We start from the raw sequence: 22,612 nt of genomic DNA on the forward strand, positions 1-22,612 counted from the left end.
TGTTGAACAGCTACATGACCTTGAGACCCCTTCCAACTTCAATTATTGTATTATTAAAAAAGGCATACTGCAGCATTTAACACTAGCTAGTCTAGGAAAGTGTACTCATAGACGTAGACACTGAATATTATACTTGCTCTACATTTTGAAATACTGATAATTCAAATTACAGCACAGAGAACGATTTTTATTTTAAAATAAATTCTGCATCTGGGACCCCAAATTTGCACATACAGAAAACTGGATTTACTCAAATATTATATGTGAGTGATTAAATTTTCTTTTCCTATATAAACTAAACACAGAAAGCTTTGTAAGGTCATATCAGACCACTGTGACAAAGAAAAAAACCTTCAAGGGAACAGTGATGGTGTTTACATTTACTTAGCCCAAACATTTCTTCCTTTAAACCAAATCAAAGTACAATGAGGGTTGAAGTCTCAGCTTTTAGCTGAAATCTGGAATTTAGCTTGAATTTTAAAGACTTTAGTCTTTAAGATTTGATGATAAATAGTCCTTTGCAATCAATAAATACTGACAGAAACCAAAGAGAGAATTTGAATTTGTGTGGGAATCCCAGTGGCAAGGGAAACTCAGTTCCCTACGTATACAGTTAGGTTAAAAAAAAAATTAAATGACATTGCATTATTCTGGACTATGAAACAATAATGAAGAACATGAAACTCAAATAGCCTTGTGTATACCTGAAGAGTTATAAATATGTTCAAATTTAACTCTCAGCTGGGTATTAATTAGCTGTTTTATCCTTTGTATGGACAACAGTGTTTCCATACACTCCATCTTTAAGCAAGTACTGTACACTTCTCATCAAATAAACAGGTTTATTTTCAAAGTACTGAGACATTATTTTTTGAGACCTCTGAAAAATCCTTGCTATACTGAAGGTTACTCAGCACAAGCACAGAACCCTTGAAAATCCAGCTGTAATTTTGGGTACTGAACCTTTGAAACATCAATCAAATTTTCCCTTCTTCAAATATAGGTCTAAATAGGGTATAAACTTAATTAAAAAACAAAAAACAAACAAACAAACAATCAAAAAAAAACCAAAAAACAAAAAACAAAAACAAACACCAAAACCCACAGGAGAACAACCACCCTGTATATTAAATATACATTCATTAGTTACCTCAAATGTGAAAAGCAACAGAGACTCCTTTCTCATATTAAAACTGGGAAATTGTATACTGGAAGTAAAAAGGACAGGTGGTAAAATATAATGGAGTAAAATAAATGCTAAAGCCATTCTAGTCACTAATTAAGCTTGTCTCACTTGATAACAAGCTCAAGAACATTTCCTGCTTTCCTGTACACACACATATTAGAGTTACACCGCAGAGAGTTTGAACGAGTTTGGGCTAATTTTGCAAGTTCATTCTGTTCCAGACTTAAAGGTCTTTTCTTGCAAAATAGAAAGAAATAATGTCAAATTAGGGGTTATATATCCTTCCTAACAAGAATGTCATGTGCCTTGACTAGTCCAAGATGTACCACATGAATGCCATGGGTTTGAACATTTCCTTCACTTTATATTTCTGCCTAGCAAACATGCAAAATAAAAAAAACCCTTTTCCAAAGCTGTTATTAGACTGCTTTGCTTCAAACACATCAGAAAGAGATGATGATAAGACATGTCTTAGTAGTCCTGCCCATCTTCCCTTAAATTTAAATATATATGACACTAGAGAATAGACTTGCATTGAACTAAAAATTATCCTAGTACAATTAAAATTTAGCTGTCATATATACCCCAAAGAAACTGGAGGGTTTGAGGCATGGAAAAAGTTGTACCAAACCTTGCTTCAAATTCTATTCTTGAACTTCTCAGTAGCAAGTTATAATTTTCCAAAATTATTTTAATTAAAGAAATTTACAAATTAATTCCTGTAATTATTACTAGCTCTTATTACTAGTAAATTGTTTAGAAGCTTTAATTATGAGCATTTAATATTCAAAATTCAAGCTGAATTGTGATTAAATGTTGGCCTATTTCTGCTTCTCTGCTGGATGAAAATAGCACTTGGAATGAATGTTTTCGGAGTATTAAAAATACATGTTTAACAGTTAAAAAGTGTCAAACTGCCTAATATTTACCTAAAGTTCCATTTCTTCTTGTTTAACACCTTCTTACAGATAAGAAATACTGGTGGCAGAGAGCAAAACCTTAGAAATTTGGAAAGAAATAAAAGGAGTTGTACAAGAAGTGCAGTTGAAGGTGAGAGATTTTAAGATTGAAGATCAAATACATGAGCGGGGGCGGTGTAAGTTTGTCTGTTTTATATATTTATGTTTCTTCAAATCTTTTCATAAAACCCATAGGTGTAGACACAGATTTGGTCAGGTGTTGCTTCTGTACTGTTTAACCTCATTTCTTTTACCATTATATAAGTGCTTGGAGGCCCTAAGCACTTTCATATTTTCCTAATTTTCATTATGTTTAACACAGATTTGTCCCAGGTTAGCGGCACATGGATTACCTGCTTCTCTCTGATCAGTTCCTGTGATGGAGTTTGTGCAAGTGAGAAAGAACCTTGTCAGTCAGGAGGTACCTGAGGAGCAGTCAGGAAAAGCCCATGATTTGTACCCACACACTCCTACCAAAAGACTTTAGAAAAGTTTACCAAGAGACCAATTGGACTGTTCTCTTAAAAAAAAAACCCAACCCAAACTAAAACCTACTGAAGCTTGTAATATTCTATAGGTAAATGAAATTCATTTATTTCCCTCTGAGTGTATGAATCAAGACAGTGCAGTTCACTGAGGAATGTCCAATTACATAGGCACCTTTGTCCTCTTTGAGTGTATATTCTAGAAAAAGACAGGGAGACAGGCAGAAAAAGGAAGACTTAATACTGTCTCATTCATGATAGTTTTCTGTATTTCATTTCCCAACTAATTAACCTTTTGCTGCAGAAAAGTTCTGTGTTAAGAAGCACAGCATAACCATCAAGCAACTCATCATTACTGAAAGACTGTTTCTAATTTAAAGTATTTCCACTCTTTAGAAAAAACACTAAGTTCCATAAAAATCTTTCTGTTCTCTCATCCCCTAAAAAAATCATACCGGTATGCAGAATTTAAACTTAGAATTAGTTTTCTTTTATTTCAGTTTCTAGTTGTTAATGTCAAAAATGTTTGTCTCTCAGCAATAGAGAAAGACAGCATTTTTCATATCACAAATTGTGAATAATATATGAAGGGAGTTTATTATGTTCACACTTGTCATATATGTTTAATCATGCATAAGCTGCACTTTAAAGAAACAGTACTCAAAATGTACAGAAAGCATATGTGCACACACGGGGTGTCCCTTTCTGTAGGCACCCACACACCTTGTTTATATATGAATGCACATGTGTGTGTATATATATATATATTTTACAAGTATACACCCTTTCTTTGTGTATGAGAGAAAACAATAAATATAAAATATGCAGATATGCAGTGTTTTTTAATGACTGAACAAAATGAATGAGATGAAATCCTTTATCTGTCTCAGCCACAGACTGCCTAGAAGTTTTTGCACGTGGCCATCATCTCTGCCTCAGCAGAACACTTGGACAGTTGACTCCAAATATATTCTAATTTAAAGAACACATAAGACAAGACAGTCTCAGAACTTACCTCTCCTCAACATACTTCAAAAGCAGCCACTCATAAAAGAGAAATATCTCCTTGCTGAGATGCTTTACTGCTGCTTTAATTTACCTGACAATCTATTTTGATGACTTCCTTAGTGACAGATATTCAAAAACTCCTCAATATGAATATATTTAATTTAAAATCAGTGAGCTAAAAACCTATAAAATGCATAATTTTAATAGTTTGAAAATCATAGTCACTATTATACAGGAAGTTGGTATAACCAGACATGATTATTAAATGGATAACACGTTATGGTTGAAAGATTCCAAAAGGCCCATTATGCTGAAAATATTTCTGGAAACAGATCTTTTTTTATTTTTTTTCCCCCCACATTTCTGCATTTTTAGAAATGATATTTCTTTTCCACATTTCAAATGTTACATCTAACCGGCCAGTGTATTTATGTGCAAATTTCAAAATGATTGAAATTGCCACTTCACAGCCAAAGAACCCTGTTAGTGGCAAGTACTCTAACAACTTGTTCCCAATATCTTTTTGCTATGCTCCCAAAGCCCTGCTCCTGGGTGTATCCCATTGTCCATTTCCCTGCTGTGAAGGGCACAACCTATGCACCACCAGTTTGTATACGAAGGAAGGCAACTTAGAGTAGCTGACACTGCTACTCTGCAATGCTTATATCATCATCTCTAGATACTTCCTCAACTCCTGCTAGTCACAACAAGGGCTTTCCTGGCTTTGAGAGCTGAATCAGGGCTACAGTTGCTTTCAGGGTGTGAAGACATGCACAGTTTTTTTTTAAGGAGGGACAGCTTTAAATACAGTTCTCTAGAAAATCCCTTCCTTATGCAAGGCCTATCATGAGATATTACGAGGCAGAAGTTTGGAGGTCAGAGCAGGCACCCAGAAGATGCAGCAGCACCAGGATTGTTAGGCACAGTGTGAAGCTGGATTGACCATTCTATCCATGACAGATATGCCACCAGAGAAAACAAAAAAGGCAGGAATTCTCTAGCCCTTGTGCTGTGCCAGGGTACAGTGACGTTGCAACAGCACCAAGTGGTGGCAGATGATGCTGTTACAGTTCATCCTATTCCTTGTCCTTAGCCATCTAAGAGATCACGTATTTAGTAGAAACTCCTTGATAATTCATTTTCTTCCATGCCACTGCCTGGGAATCTCCTGCAAATTCACTTTGTGATCCAGTTGTTTGGGAGTTTTGTTATGTTATGGGTTACATTCAGCATCCTGGAAGATGTGAACCCCGTAGTTTGAAGATAAGGTACATATATATTCTATCTTGCAAGCAGTTATCTCCCTCAGTGGCTAATGAAACCAGTAGGGACTTAAGCATCCTTCAGGATATAGCTCTGTCATTTCTTACTGAAGAAAATGAGATACAAAATGACTGTAAGGAAATAATTTATGCTATTCCTCTGGAAATCTCTGTAGGGATATTGAGGGAATATACTGACCACAGAATCTGAGTCTGCTGCACTGAAACTCCAAAAATGAAAGATTTTGCACCAATACAGTCAATTGCCAGGTATTATCATCAGGCCCCTTTTTTTTTTTTTTTTTTTTTTTTGATAACTGATGCTTGTTTGTTTTGTTTTTTTTTTTAATAACTCATGCTTATTAAATGTTAATGAGGAGAACTTGTTTCTCCTATTAGAGGCCTCTGAGATCTAGTTTGGAAAGACATCAAAAGGGTAAGTTTTATTTTTAAAAAATATTTAAAAATGAGAAATTAAGTTCTAAATTATTGTGTTCTGCCTTCCTTTAATTGATTCTCTTATTCAGACTTGTTTGAAGTTTGACATCAGAGCCTCAGTGAAAACATAGCCACGGATTAAATACCAGTTTGACCTATGTGCTACAGAACAAAATCTTCACTTATCTTGAAGTACATATATAAGGCCTAAAATTCTGATAATAAAGGAAAAAATAAATGTAGTGGGTGCCATGAAAACAGTGAATTCATTAATGAACAATTTTTAAATTATAATTTGAAGTGCATGGTGTATATAGACTAATGCTTCTCTTGACAGGAAGAATTTGCCTGGATAAATGTGATCCATGTAGTCAGCTTTCTTGCTGCTCTTAGGAGGCAACATGCTCAACAGTGTCAAAGGATTACAAATTTACTTCCAAAATATAGGGGTCTTGTAAATATTATATTCAGTATTAATTGCAAGCTTAACTTGTCTTTTGTTAGAATCTTTTGTTTGTTTGTCAAGACAGTTTGAAATGCATAACCAAAATGGTATTTCAGAAAATATTAATCTTAAACAGAAAATTTGGTTTTTTTCAACCTACAATAAAATAGGTTTTATGTCTTACATAAGTTTAAAGGGATGTTCACACAGTACCTAGCTGTTAATTAGTAAATGACTTGGAAATTTCTGAATAACTCTTTTTAGGAAATTTATATACCAGGGCCCCTTGGACTAAAAAACAAAAACAAAAAACCAAACAAGCAAAAGTAAAAGTCAACCAACAAACGACACCCACATAATCAATTAATTCCAAGCAAAGTATATGGATTTATTATTTCTGCTATGGATTAAGTCTAAGCATTACCTAAAATGTACATTTCTGGATAATATATTTGTCTTCTGCCTTCCCTAAAGGATGGAGTGCATCTCCCCAAACAGGGGAATTCTCATGTTATAAACCACAATGTGATCTTGTGGTTCAAGGTTCCTCAAGATTCCTCAGAGGGAGCACAACATCTGATTCAGCTTTCTGCCACATTTAGGGAAGCACTGAAAATAATTCAAAAATGATAAAGAGCAAATCTGTTTTCCCTCCTGTGTTCTTTTCTCCCTGAACTGAGGTTCTAAGTCATCTGCTGGGAGACAAATGACTTAAGTGGACTGAAGTCTCACCCAGTAAACACTGATACTAATGAGAAAAAGAACCAATTACTTCCATGAACTGGACTGAACCTTTAGCCAAGAAAAGCACTTGAGCTATTCCTTAAGGATGCTCAAAAGAACACATTGTCATAAGCACTAACACAAGTACAACCAGATAGTAAAATGTTTTTTTTAATTAAAGCAGAATTGAGGAAAAATAATGAAAACAGAAGAGATGAGGGAAAGGAAAGTGCAAGAAGGTCAGAAGTTAGTGCTTCGAAGTCAGTTTTCCACAGAAATGCTAAATAACATTAATACAGAAGAGAAGAGGCAGATAAATGGAGAGGAGAAATCAAAAATAAATTCAATTTTTAAACAACCTTTAGAAAACAGGTGTTTTTCTTCCCTACAGCTTCTGGGATTGTTTGCCTCTTCCAAATTCTATGGTAACTTAGAGCTCTGTAGAAGCATTAATGTTTAGGAAGATTATACCTCTCTCTCTCTCTGAGACTTGGTTATATAATTATATAAACTGCAAGTATGCAGTGTTCCTCGTACTGTGTATTTGTGGAAATAAAATATCAGTCTACGTTCAGCTCAGCCTTTCAGTGTAAGGCTCTAGCGACAAAATTCACCCTGTACTGCATCTACATTTGAAGGTAGCTCATGGAAACAGTCAGCATCTAAACAGGCGGCATCTAAAACATGCCTGTATCTGTTTCTCCTGCTGCCAGCTTGGTGCATTTCCTTGGGAATCCCATGCCAGAGAGACAGGAAGGGCAAGGAGTGTGGGAACACAGAGAAAAGGGTGCAGAGAAAAGCCCCATGAAAAGCCTGCGGGTCCATAACTCAGCTGCCAAACTAACTCCTCTATCATGCCCTTGGGGCTTTGACAGATGATTATTAATAGTGGAAAATTCTGAATAAATATGACTCTATAAGACTTCATAAAAGTTACATACTTGGAAAGTATTCGTAATTTGTGGAAGGTCAGACCTTTTTAATTATATCTTGTCTTCAAATGTTGCTCAAATCTTCTGTCAAAATGCTTGGAAATTTTTTTTCCTTACTTGTTTGTTCATCTGTTTAGAGTAGGTAATCATCTAGAAAGCATTTTTCATGTTGTGTATTTCAGACAGCATCCTCCCAAGAAATTGCTTTGAGTCATGGAAGGGTCATCTATGGGAGTACAGAAATATGAATTAGTGAGAAAATTACTGGAGTTTATATTTACTCTAATATTGACTTTTAACACATACTTTAAGATTGAAATAATTTTGTGCATAGATATGAACTAAAATCAAATGTTCTGATAGTTAAACTCCAACTTGCATCTTACTGATCAGCATTCCAAATTAATTAATTGTAGATACAGTAATAGTTGACCACAGGTCCATGTGCAAATCCACTCAATATTTTACTTCCTCAGTTTTTAAGGTCAACATAGGTCTTATTTCATTGAAAAGATGAGTAAAAATGAATTAAATAATTAGAAATGCATTTAACTTTCAAGTCTAGATAGCATCCAGTTTGTAACAGCTTCATCAAATAATTTAGAACCTGAAATAAAAAATAAAAAAGGGACTTGGTAGAATAATAGTGTTTTCAGATCTGGCCCAATATGTGTGATTATTCCATAGCTTCTCCCTTTTCCAAACTAATGGAGTATTTTGACACTTTCCTGTACAAATAGGTAGCTTGAATTATAAGGTCCTATGCCCAACTGTTCTGAATTAAATCTGGTTTAAGAACAGTTTAGCAAACTTCCACTCCAACAGAGCCATGGAGAGATTGAATAGTATATGTATATACTTGTTTAGAGTTTTCATCTATTAGGAATATGAAGAACGTGTGTCAGATAACTGCAAATTCCCTAGTGAAGCCAGCAAACAGTATAAGACAAAGTCATATCAGCATTTAATGAGAGAAACAGTCCTGTCAAGGCTCGTTTACCCCCAGCAAAACAGAAGGTTAATGTATTACCTGTTCGTCTTTCAAATAGTTATCAAGTTTAAATTTCTTTTACCTCAATTAAATCACATTGAGTTCATTATAATCTAATTTCCTGATCCAAAACCACTTAACTTACTCTTAAATTAATGCTGATAACATTCATATACTTAATAGTGTCTACATTTTTCTTTTATGGAAAAACCAAAGGATGATCTGGCATTGTAAACTGGATATCAAATGGAAATCCACTACGTGACATTGCTTACTCTCTACTACATTTTTTCAAACCACAAGATTTTCATAACTACTTAAGTAGAATTTTGTTGTTGCTGAAATACAGGAGTTCATGATTTTTACCCATACCTTTTCCTCCACATGCATTATGCTGTATATATCTCTAAACAGTTTTTTCACAGAGTTATCGAGGTTGCACAAAATCTCAGCACCTAAATCTTTGATGAATGCATCACTAAAGAGATTGAAAAGGAAATGATATGCTGATGTGGATTGCAAAGTCATATGGAATTCCTCAGAGGGGATTTTTTCTACATGGCAAACCTTAGTAAAAATATTGCAAGATATTAAATTCTTAGGAATAATTTTTCAAATATGGGCAATATGAAAACAGTTTCTTTTTTTGGTAGCATTCCTAGAAATGCTTTTTCCTCAGCAACATACATCCCACCTGCAATCACTGCTGTGAATTTCTTTGCCTTTATTTTTCTGTTGAATGTATATCTGAAAAAAGAGTTGGATTCTGACCTGGTTTAAGCTAGAAGTTTTGAGAGCAACCCCACTAAAATCAGTGGAGCTTTTTGTCATGTGTCTGGAAGTCAATCTGTTTCTTTCAAACCCTTCCTTAGGGGGTGAGGGGAATGTCCTTATTTCTGGTGAGGTTTTAATTTTTAAAAATACATATCTCTTGGTTATGCCTGGTGTAATGAGCGACATCTGAACTAGATGATATAATTTAATACAATTATTTAAAACACTGCTGTTGTTTATGGAGTAGCAAGGATGTGTCTCTGCCTTAAAAACCATAATAAAGAGCTCCATGTAAAGCTTCTTGCTGCTCTGTCCTAAACTGCTACCCCTAAGGGTGAACAGGGTTTAAAGGTGGCTCAGGTAGCTCCTCACTCTATTGCAGTCACTGCTGCGTAGGTACAGCTTGTGACAGGTTCCTGATTTTGTCACATACAGAGCTGCAGGAGCTGCTAAAATCTTCTCAAGATTTCCAGAATGCTGTGTAGGATATCTCTCATACATACCATCATGTGGGTGTTTACTGAGCATGACATAGTTTCAAACCACCAGTGCCTTTTATCCCCTACGCAGTCTGAAGGCGTTTGACAATGCCTTCCTCTTGCAAATGTGAGAAAAAAGAGACTCCTCTAACTGTGCTCCCTGAGTCTTTAGCCACAGATTAATCACCCCAGTACAGCAACAACTACAATATTCTCATAAGTATGCTTTTCTTTATCCCATGACAAAGGGGAAAAAAAAAAAAAAAAAAAAAAAATCAAGATACTCAAATTAATCCAAGGAGTAGTTTCTACAAAAGGCAGTTGGTTTCAAGGTCTGACTCTGGTCTCATACTCATCCTGAAACAGTCAGAATGTTTGTGTTAAATGACTTTTCCAAAATTAAATCCAAGACTAGCTAAAAACTTTGTCTTTCTTTTATTATAAATGAATTCTTGCAAATAAAAATCCTGTCAGGTTAAGCAAGACTAGAACTCCATAACTTTATGTTGTCTCCCTCTCTTATCTTTTGGGATCACTGGCCAGTTGTGAACCACTTTGTGGAGCACCCACTTTATACCTGTAATGCCTTGGTGCTTGAGGATCTGACTGTGGGGTGAGAACCTACTTAGCACAATTTGCATACTCTTGCCCCTATACCAAGATCTTTTATTCAGTCACAGACTTCCTGAAATCCTTTACACTAACTCAAAATTTATATTAATTTGCACACTTTTCGTCTTTGAATAGATACCTATATATATGTGTGTGTTTGCCTGGAAAATGCTGTGTGATGTTCCAGCCCTCAGAATATCTTTCTTACATAAAAGTTACATCCTTCTTGAAAGCTTCTTAGAAATTCTTAGATTCATTGTATTATAAAAGCGCACAGTTTTGTTAGGATGCAAGGATTTCTGGCTGCATATTAATTTTGCTGTAAAGCTCACTGAGATGATAAGCTTCCAGCAACTCGGTCCAACTCAATTATCTGCATCCTTCCAGGTGGAGACATCAGGACTTTACGTCATTTTTGTCATTTCACTATTTTACAGCTCAAACTTCTACATGGAGCCAGAGCAATCTAAAATTTTAAATGTCTATTAAACTTCCCACCCCTCTGGCAACCAATATGGCAGCTGCTCTACTGCATCAGGAAAAATTTGCCCTCTTGGAGATGAACTTTTGGAAAATGACCTAATCCTTGTGTACCAAAACTTGCTTTAAACCTGTACCAGAACAACCTAAGTTTTGATCTGCGCACATTTGGCCCAAGTCACGCAGTCCCATGTCCCTTTCACCTTTACTTAAAGACTACACAAATGAAGATGGAGCTTCTTCCTCTGGAAAACACCTTTGTGCTTTAGCTGCATTTCCCTCAAGGCTGTCTCCGGGAGGCAAGAATAATCTGAGGAGCAGACTTTCCAGCTCAAAATGAAATAACTGGAGAATGAGACAGCTTCTTTTGTGAAGCAACTTTCTTCAAGTCTCTCCTCTGATGTTGATGCTACCAGAGCTCTATGCCCTGGGATATGCTGACAGAAGCTGACATATGGAAGAGTGGAATCAATACCAAAATAAACCCTAATGGCCCAAATTTCAGTTGCACTCTACTTACTAAAAAAAAAATTCTTCAGGATGATAAGTTTTTAACCACTGCATTAAAAACAGCCAGTAAAATCTATCTTACCATGAACATAATGACATATTCACAGGATTTTACACTGAGAAATGCTAAAAAGTCCGTGCATACATTATGTTTGGTAATTTAAAATATCCTCATGCTATCTTAAGAGACAGAGTTTAAACTTTAGAAGGGCGGTGACTCAGGTGATCCACCTCACAATTTGCATATCTTGGGTGCAAACTATACTTTTAGACAGCTTGTGATATGACAAATGCAACATACATTTTCCTCCTTGAGGCTGCTCTAAAAGAAAATTAGAGGGGGATATTTTTAGAAGTTTGTTTCCCTGAAAGATCAGATAGTAATCTCTACTCCACTCTTCCTTTTCTTGATATATACTGTTCTCTAAAAGTGAAATATACTTCAAGAACCACACAGTATTTCAGTGTCAAATATAACCATTAACAAATACACTGAGAGAAAAACCCACTAGTTGCACAAGAATAATTTAAAAAATTCTGAAGAATCCAGCAACTCTTACATTCAAGTCCCAAAATTGCCCTTATTTCAAAAGATATAAAACCAAAGTTCTATTTCCAAATATACTCTCCAGTTTATCAACTAGATAATAATTTTATTCCTGGTAAATGTAGTTGGAGAATGAAGATTGAGATCCAGGATCCACAATCAGTTGTCCAATAAACCTGAGGCATTGACACAGGAAAGTTTTCATCTACTTTTCACTTCTTTTTTATTAATATTTTCTTGAATTTATTGTTGCTGTTATATACTTTAGAAGCCTCTAATGGGAGAAATGCACTAGGAATATTTCTAGAAATTGTATATCTAAGGTCTCAAGGAAAAAAAACAGTTTTCATCTATGATAATTACTAGGTCTCATTCAAATATTATTGTAATTTACGGAGTAATATCTAAGCAAGGTAATTAAATGATCAAATATGTTTTCTTAAAAAGGCAAAAGCATCAATACACTTCAGCACCAATGTGCTACATTCACTACAATACATAACAAATTAATGCTTCTGGGTCCCATTTGTTCCAAACTTCAGTAATACATAAACATTAGACCAAACTTACAATGTGCCTATAATAAACAAACCTTATTTAGGAGGATGAATTCAAACCTGACTTTCTGCTGTTCATCCTGTCAAAATTCATGGTCCCAACTAGCATTTGTTATGTCATAATGCTCATTTTATTATATTTATTCCTTTGACAGATAGTGAGGTTTCAGTGTAGCAAGAGCCCAGGAAGGCCCTCACTGCAGCTGTTCTTGTCACACAGGGTCACAGCATTTACACATTGGTGCCTCTAGGCAAGTATCTGAGTGCACTTATCAGCATTTCCTGAGGCAATTATGTTTGTAAGACAAAGTAGGAACTTGAAGAATCACTGTAAAGGGTGCTTCAAAGAGGTACAGGAAGCTTGATTGTCACTTTAGGAAATTATGAACCCTTTAGAATACATAGGTCACGTGAAAAATTCTTCAAGGCTAGCGAAAGTCTTTAAAAACCTGGTTATGCTGCATTAATGCCAATCAATTAGTTCTTAACAAGCACAGCACAAAACCCAGCTCAGCTCTGGCAGGTGGCAAGGTGGTAGGAAAAGAGCTTTGCTGAAGGGCCCTTCTGGCATACAGGGTCAGGTAGAAATAAACTTCAAAAATCTGTGGGAAAGGTAGTAGAGGCGATGTGGGCACCTTAGGCGAGATAGAAAGCAGACAAACTGGCCAGAGGTAAGTGTTAGAAAACTAGAATGTGCACAGGGGAAGGGCAGCAGGGAAAAAACATCTCACTGGTTGAAGGTTGAAGTAAATTAGTAAGGTAGTATATTTGGCAGCTAACTTTCAGAAGGTTAGAAGTAAAGTAATACTGACTCAAGGGAGAAAGGCACAAATTGTGTTTGTAATAGTTAGAAAGGAAAATAATGATTAACTTGGAAAGATTTTTTGTGGGGTGATTGGATACAGACCAAAAAATACAAAGGACATCTTCCAGGTTACATGCAGAGTAAGACTAAAAATGTGGCCCTCTTAGTGGACGAGGGAAAGGCTGTGGATGTTGTCTCTCTGGACTTTAGTAAAAGTCTTTGACACCATTTTCCACAGCATTCTCTGGAAAAATCAGCTTTCTATGACTTGGACATGTGTGCTGCTCACTGTCTAAAACACTCTCTAGATGGCCAGGCTAGAGTCATGGAGAATGAAGTTACATCCAGCTGGCTGCTGGACACAAGTGGTGTCAGTGGCTCAGTTTAGGGGTCAGTGGTGTTTAATATCTTTATCAATGATCTGGATGAGGAGAGCGAGTGCACACTCGGTCAGTTTGTAGATGACATCAAGTTGGGTGGAAGTGTCGATCTGCTGGAGGATAGGAAGGGTAGGAAGGCTCTGCAGGGGGACCTGGACAGGCCAGATCAATGGGCCAAGGTCAGTTTTAGGAGAGTCAACAAGGTGAAATGCTGGGTCCTGTTCTTGGGCACAACAACCCCGTGCAGTGCTCCAGGCTGGGGCAGAGTGGCTGGAGAGCTGCCCAGTGGAAAAGAGCCTGGGGGGTGTTGGTGGACAGCAGCTGAACATGAGCCAGAGTGTGCCCAGGTAGCCAAGAAAGCCAATGGCGCCTAGGCTGTATCAGCAATAGTGTGGCAGCAGGACCAGGGCAGTGCTTGTCCCCTATCCTCAGCACTGGTACAACACTCCAACACAGACACTGAGGTGCTGGAGGGAGTCCAGAGAAAGGCAACGGAGCTGGGGAAGGGTCTGGAGCAGAAGTTCCTGAGGAAACTGGAGTTTGAAGAAAAGGAGGCTCAGGGGAGACCTTATTCCTCTCTACAACTACCTAAAAGGAGGTTGTAACAAGGTGGGGGTCAGCTTTTTCTCCCAGGTAGTAAGTGATGGGATGAGAGGAAATGGCCACAAGCTGTTCCAGGGAAGGTTCAGATTCAATATTAGGAAGAATTTCTTCATGGAAAGGCTGGTCAAGCAGTGGAACAGGGTGCCCAGGCAAGTGGCTGAGTCACCAGGCCTGGAGGTATTCAAAATACATGTAGATGTGGTGCTTAGGGTCGTGGTTAATGGTGGACTTGGCAGCGCTGGGTCAATGGTTGGACTGCAGGATCTTAGAGGTCTTTTCCAACCTAAACAATTCTGTGAATCTATGACAGGATGCTTAAAATGGCTTAAGAAGTCATAAAGGAACATGTTGGGATATTTTGGAAAGTTGAGATATTTTATCCATTCAAGTCTTGGCTAAATTAAATTTTAAAAACCTACAGACTACAGAAAAAGATTCTTGTAAGTCACCAGGAACATGAAGGGGTGATATTTTTTGGCACTGTAAATAGCTGGTAAGAGAGAGAGCAAAAAATGTGTGTAGAGAATGGGTGACATGAAGGAGAAATAGTCATCTCAGTTCTGCAGTGAGGGAAACTAAAACCACATAATCTACTGGCAAAGTGCTTCAAACCTTGGAACACTTTTTGTTTCTATTAAATTTAAGTATGCGTTTGTAAGCTATAATGATTTGTGTGACAAGAGCAGAAACTTTAGTGTGCACCCTTATCTAACAGAAGCCCAGGTAGGAGGGGGAAGTACTCTCCTCCTTTTTCAGGGCTTGTCTGGGGTGCGACTCTTCCAAAAAAAGATGTGAAAAAAAAATTAAATTACAATACCTTTGCTGCAACAATGACCCTGTAAGAATTTTTCAAGGAGAGTAGCTAGACTTAATACAGTTACAAATCTGGTAGTTATATTAAGAAAAAATATTACTCCCATCCTGGAATAGGAATGTCTACATGGAAGACATATTATTGAGTAATTAGTCCGTGTAGACTGTTTCCATAATTGTACATAGATCAACAATTATATTCTGTGCGTGCAGTACCTAAGAGAGGGGATTGTCTTTCAGTCCTGACAGTCAAGGGGTCAAAGCAGAAAAGAGCTAAAAAAGATTAATTAGAAGAGTATATATGAAAGTTACCAAAGTACAAAAACATATAGCTGAAAATAAATGCATTCATTCAGATGCCAGGTGATTTTAGAGTTTCAGTAATCATTCCTTAAATTAGAATCTCCCTTAAACTGGAGTAGTGACTTACAGGATGATTTGAGTGTGTCAATATCACAATTGACATCCTAGCTAGCCTTTGTTGGAAATATAGGGGATTTGTGAGATACAAATTTGTCTTTGAAAGCAAAAGATTTAAAATGAATCACTTAATCACATAATTTTTAGTTAGTGTTAATGATCCTTTCACTTTTGTAATATGTTATGCCAAATGCAAACATATATAACAAAACATTTAAAATTTCATTCTGAAAGGCAGAATTTCGATATTCAGTAATAAAACAGTGTAACTGCAACAAATACACATTCTGAGCTTTTCAATTATGTACCACAATAGAAATATTCTCAGCCCACTGTACTACTCCATTAAATGTGCACTGAAAGGAAAAATTGCACTTAGGTCAAAATAACATCGAGTGTAATAAAACTTGCCACTTTAGGCTACTGTCCAGTAACATTAAGAAATAGAATCACCAATTTATAGTGATTATCTATGCTCACGTATTTTTAAACATCTTTTATATTCTCTGGGAAATCTAATGTTTGCTAGATAATATGCTTCTTGAGCAATGAAATACTTAAGACAACAAATCCTTTCCTGCTCAGGACAGAAAATGTTGTCATTTAGAGAAGCTTCAAGTATTTGAAATCAAAAGATTTTATTAACAAGTGTGGGTTGCAATTTTGCAATTGTTCATTATTTGTGAATTTCACAATTATACATTTGGAGCTGGAAAAACACAGAAGGAGGTGATTTCTTTAGATTGTCTTTTAATCAACAAAAGCTGTCTAAAACTGGATGAAGAACTTATGCTGATAAGACACCAGCTTGGTGTTTGGCAAACTTAACATTTATTTTCTGCTACATTTTTCTTTTGCATGCATGAAAAAATAATTTAGGGCAGAATCCTGATTCCACTGGCATCAATGGCAAACCTTCATTGACCTGCTGAAGTCCAAGCTCCGTTTACATTTGCTGTTTGATTTTTGTGGGCAAAATTGGAACAGGATGTCACACTCCTTCTATTTCCTATTTAAATCATAAGGACCTTAGTGCATGGACTGTCTTTTGGACACAATGCAATCTTAAGTGTTTTAAATGTAATTTTTTATTTTCTTCATTTTACCTTCTTGATTTGCACACTTTTCAGAACAGATATATATATAGTATTTAGTTAATAAACATATAGGCAACCTATTCAGTACTTGTTTTCCACACACAGGTTTTGACATCTCTACTCCTCAATGCAGATATATGTTATCAGTATCCAATCACATGGATCCAGATCCTCATTTTAACTTTTAAGACCTACTGAAATCTGCATACACACCTGAGGTGATCTGCCTAAAGACCACTCCAGAAATGAGGTACCTCCACCACTCACAGCAGAGAGCTTCCAGAGCACACCCGGACACTTACCCAAACTGAAATGTGTTTGCTTTACAGCTGCATGTCCCCTGAATCCACTTTGCCCTGTCTCCAAACACATCCACCTACCTCTAAATTCTTTCTTGTAGTCACGACCTTCAGTGTTACTATAAATGATAATAATAAATTCCATTAGCATACTATAATATTCACATTTTTCATGAATCACATTTTTCCACTTCTGTTTGACATCATTAAAAAAACCATGCATTTATTGCATTTTCCTGTGCAATGAAAAGGAACCTTTTCCTGACAGTTTAAATAGAGAATTAGATCCAGTGTTACTGTGGAGTCTTTCTATGTGGTTTCTGTAGTTTCATTCTAAATACCTTGCATAATCTTTACAGTTAAAAGTTTAATAATGATTATTTTATTTTTTAATATTTTTTTCTTCACCAAAATTAGGGACTAGTCTTTTGCTGCTTTTCCTCCTTTAAGCAAAGAGGAGGTAGGTAAGAACTGTGGGATTGATTTCTTCTACAGGCCTGCAGAGATTATTTTATTATTTCGTTATATTTACAGGTTTGAGGAAGTGAAGCATAATGACCACAAAAACACTCTGTGGTCTTAATGTATGTCATTTGTCTAATGTCCCCAAGAAAAAGATATCAGATGCTATATATTTAAACCTGCTTCTCCAATGAGGTTGCTGTTTTGTCATTCTAAATTTTGAAAAATCACAGGAGGTATGTTCACAAAGCCCATTAACAAATAAGGTTTGTGCTCACACTTCCTGCACACTGTTTTGAAAATTGATCCCTGAGGGCCTAATTATCCATTATGTGCTTTTCCTACTGGAAAAGGAGAAGGAACTTTTATGCTTAAAATAACTTAGCAACCAAAATCTTCCACAAGATTTCATCTCTCTTAGTCAGTATCTCACCTCCAAATTAAGGGAGTCCCACAGGGCTCTATCCCAGCATCCAGTGAAAGGACCACACAGAATTACCCCACCAGATATCAGTATTTGTCATCTGCATAAAAAGCAGGAAAATTGTCATGTCTTAATCCTGACAGGTGGCAAGTTCTCTTAATTTATGTTGAAATTAGAGATGTAAAAGGAGAAGCTGGATCCCTCAAAAGAATGAGCTGCAAGTGTAGATGATTGTGCAGAACACTGGGATACAAGAAGATGCCAAAGCGCCTGAGTGCTATGATTATATGGTTCACTTTAAGACCTCCATGAACACAGCAGTGGGCATCCTAATTATTTTCTTTTCTCAAGCATGCTATTAATTTGTCCACAGCATTTAGCAATCAAGTGGTGTTTAGCAAACAAGTGCTCAGCTCTACATAAAACAAGTGACGTCCCTCACTGAAATGTTTACGTGTGGGGAGCTTCTTGCTAGAAAATGACTCAATATGCCTGGGACAGTATTTTTCCTGGTCTTCAATATCCTCTTACTCCCACTGGCTGGCACTTTTGCTTTGCTGTGTTGAACCATGAAGTTACCTGCACAAGTACTTTCCACAAATGGCAAAATTCTTGCCCTTCACAGAAACCATCTACAATTTTGCAGGTAGAATCCTCCAATTTGGAATTGCTATAAGACAGCTGTCTTCATAAAAGTAAATTTTACCACACTGTCTTGGAATCCAGTTATTCGTCTGACAAATGTTGGACTTTGGGATGTGTACTACCCACTCGGAAGAAAAATAAAATTAAAAACATGTCATTTAAGAAGTAAGAATAAGATCAGTTCAGTGCTTAATTTTCATATTATATTTTTCAGAAGACAAATAAACAGCAAATTTTTGTTGTGATACAGACTTCACAGATATTACTAGAGCATTTTAAAACTATTGTAGAATGAATATAATTACAAACAAGTTGTTCTGCAAGGAAAAAAATTCCATTGTGAAAAAGTTCAAATTAAGTGTTTTGGCCTTAGGAATGTTAAAAAATATCTGGAAAAAATGTCTGCCAAAATTTGTATATTTCTTAGAAATATTTTACTTTCAACAAATCATCGTTTTCCACAAAGCCTAATTTGGGGAAAAATTTAATGAACAAAATTGTATGAAGCACATCTAGTATGATACTAAGAAGTATGGACATCTATCTTTATCTGAAGGTGAGTGTTCCTAGAGGATGGATTCAAGAAAAACTATACAAAGTAGTGTAGCCTTTTCTATTTTCAAGGCTAAACCTTTGTTTTGACCAAGAAGTTGACCAGCAGTATTTTAGAGAAAGAGACATATGAAAGTAATTCTTTTAAATGGCTTAATTTGGAAATCAACAGTAGCTGTAATGGTAGATTAATTATAATTTTTATAGCATGGGTCTAGTTAAACAGAAGTCTTGCCAAATACAGATTCTTAGTGACATCTAAAGACACTAAATTGTTAATAGCAATGGAAGTGTTCAAAGAATAAATGACTGAGGTTTTTTACTTCCATAATCACACAGAAAAATTCTTAAAGTAGCACTGAAGTAGCATAACCATGTCACTACAAAGTGCAAATGAGTTACATGTGATCACCCAAATGCAACTATCTCACTCTCAGCATTTCACCACAATTTACTTTTTTGATTGAATCATGTTAAAATGAAGAACAGCCAATCTGAGTGCGAGTATTTTTGAGTAAGGTTAAAAGATTATGACAAAACAGAATTGAAGCATAAGCCACTACCAATTTATTTCCATTGTTGAATCATCCATAATAGATACAAATCTGGTATTTCGCAATAATGGTTGCAAAAGGTACTCTGTGTTCATTTGTAAAACATGTTGGAAAAAAATATCAGTGATAAAGATGTTTTCTCTTAGTTTCCTGATAATTAAGGTTTCTTCTACATATCACCCAAGCTAAATTTATCCCTTGGTATTTCCACCAATTTCAACAGAGATCAGGCGCGTAGAACTTCAGTATTTTTCTTTTTTTCTTAATAAGGAATTTTGTTCTAATGCCAATGCTGTATGATATTATTGCTGTGAGAGCAAGCAAAGCAGAGGGAAAGGTAACACCACCATAGGGTGGAATCACATGTCCTATAAGCACTAGAGGAGTAAAGGGCAGTCTGGTTTTCCTAATAGAAATGCATATCACATAAAATATACAGAACAGCATTTTACTAGATCTTACATAGTTTTTTCTATTTAATTTCAGACTAACTTCACATTTTATATTCTATACCTAGCAAGGATTTTAAATAACTTGCACTTATTTTGTGTTTTGCAATTATACTAAGTTGGATAATTATACAGAGAGAAATTTTGCCATTTATTTCTAATATGAAACTTTCCTAAAAGCATGGAATCCAAATAAAGTATTTGCAATTCTAAAAGAAGGGGAAATAGCTATTTATAAATAGGCAAAAATGATCAAAATCTCTTATCAACCTGCTATCATTTTAAGAAAACACCATGATGACATAAAACCATTAAAAATTGAGTAAGTGTCAGCAGTATTAAACAAAAATAGGTATTAAAATATGTTAAATATATAAAACATATATAGGACAGTGGCAGGAAAAGTAGCTAAAGGGTTGGCAACTTGAACCTCTTTTCTCTACTCCTTCCCTCATTCCTAAAGTAAACAGAATAATTATTTGACCAAAAATATTCAGAGAATGGAGAAGGGATGTCAGTTATTCAAAATACTTTATATGTGCGTTGGTACAAATAATATATGGGCAGTTACCAAAGGACAGACACAGTTAGTTGTACTTTGGCACAGAGTTCTTAGTTTGAAAATTAGAAAGTGCAAGTCAGATAAATCATATTCTTTTATTAAATCCTCAGCTCTTATACTAAAATGCTTGGATAGCTAGGAGACCTAATTCGAAAAAGCACTATAAAATTAATTACATATGACTGCTGGATTTTTGGATGTAGATTTTTTTTAAATTTTAACTCTTTATAGGGAGATTGTAGCTTAAAATGTGTTTTGGACAGTATTTGGAAGAGCACAAAGAACTTGAGATAAATTGGAGTTGTCTCTAAGACTTTAATAATTTTGTCTACCATGACCAAACAGTATTTCCTTAAATTTACAATGTTTAAAAAATACTATATTACTAACTAAAGCTTTGGATGGTTGCCTCGTCTTTTTGCTGTAACAATCTAGGTAAATGAATAATGAACCTGCCCCTTAATGATTAAACAAAATGTGTTTAGGAAGGAAAATTAATTACGAAGGTAATTTCCAAAAAAAAAAAAAAAAATTAAAATCCAGCTGTTTGCAATACATCGCAGTAGTGCCAAGCTTCTGGCTGTGAAACATCCAACAGGCTGTAACTTAGGTAAGAAAAGTGCTGTCCATTCTCTTCTCTAATTTTTCCCACCATTTGACTTGCCTTTGGGAAATTCTTATGGATAGAGCATAAAGCATAAAGGTGCACAGCTTGTTTTTGGCTCATAGGATATAGAAAATGGATATTCACCTTTCTAATGGGGTAACTCAGACTGAGGAGAAAAATAAACCTCTAAACACAGCAGAGACACTGTTTCCGGCTATGGCAAAACAGTATGAAAAATTTAACTGGAAAGACATCTGTTCTTGTGAGATGTTGATCCAGGATAAGGGAGGATTGTTTTTCTTTGGGGGTGGTGGGTTTTTTCATAAGTTTATTTGAGCATGTCACAAGTTTAGCATAGATTGTGCAAAGAACTTGGGCACTGTGAAGAAGGGTTAACTCAGTTATGAATGTACCCTTACTTACTCAATGTATTATGGTAGTAAGATTAATTATCACAAATTATATGGCACCCAGAACCTAAATTCTAGAAAGTATAAATTCAAACAAATTCGTTTTACTTCTAACAAATCTAGAGGCAATTCTTATCTGTATTCAAATTATGCATTTTTAAATGTATACATCATCTCCAAGGACTCAGAAACTGGTTCAGGTACTTGCTAAACAATAAGTATAATTGGTAACTTTAACTGTTTCCCTTATCATTTTGAAATAAACCACTCGAGAAAAAAAAAAAAGAAAGAAAAAAAAAGGAAAGCTGTGAATGCCTTTACCTGCTCAGCAATATGAGCTATAGGAGGATTGCACTGTTCTCTTACCACTCTTAGTGATGCAAGAAGTGTGCCAAGTGCTGCATTCCAGAGTTACCATCCAAAGTGAGACAAGGTCTTTAATACATGACATCTGGCCTCTTGCCTTGCTTCCTATGCTCCCAGAATAGCAGATGGACCTCAATGCCACAAGTGTGGCTAAGTCGCCGGAACAAGAAACACCCCCTTAGAAATTATGTAGCGGTTAGTGCATGCCCTCCAAAACTGAAGCTGAAGAAGCCTCCTGTGGAGCAGAGGGGAATATGATTTGTAGTTCTAGACCTGAGCATTAATCACAACAAGGTCAGACACGTGAACAAACCCTATACATTTAAATGATTCAAAGCTATTAATCTGAGCTTGTAATACTATGTTTTCGCCATGGCTATCCATGCTTTCCCTCTCACAGTTTGTCACACTTGTAGGCTTGTTTTATCTTTGAATACCACTCCTTGCTAGCAGTAATAGGTTTTCCCCATATGATTGTACAACATCTCCCACAAGGAATTTCTAATGCTCGCTGGGCAGGTGGGTCACTACCTATAAATTTGGTTTGCATAGCATAAAAGGTTGAAGGAAATGAAAATAAAAGCAACAACCATTCTCAGTAAAGGTCATCTAAAAACTCATACAAAGAATTCAAAATAAAACTATAAAAAGAATAAAATCAGATTTTGATAAAAACCTTTTTTTCTCACCAAATATTCCCTCAACTCAGATGAAAGCAGGTTTTTTTTCTCACCAAATGTCCGTTAAAATAGCAATCATTGACTGAAAACAAGCTC

Source organism: Corvus kubaryi, unplaced genomic scaffold, assembly GCF_017639235.1.
Source record: "Corvus kubaryi isolate FWS band 111438036 unplaced genomic scaffold, C.kubaryi_AGA036_p1.0 37391, whole genome shotgun sequence".
Lineage (NCBI taxonomy): Eukaryota > Metazoa > Chordata > Aves > Passeriformes > Corvidae > Corvus > Corvus kubaryi.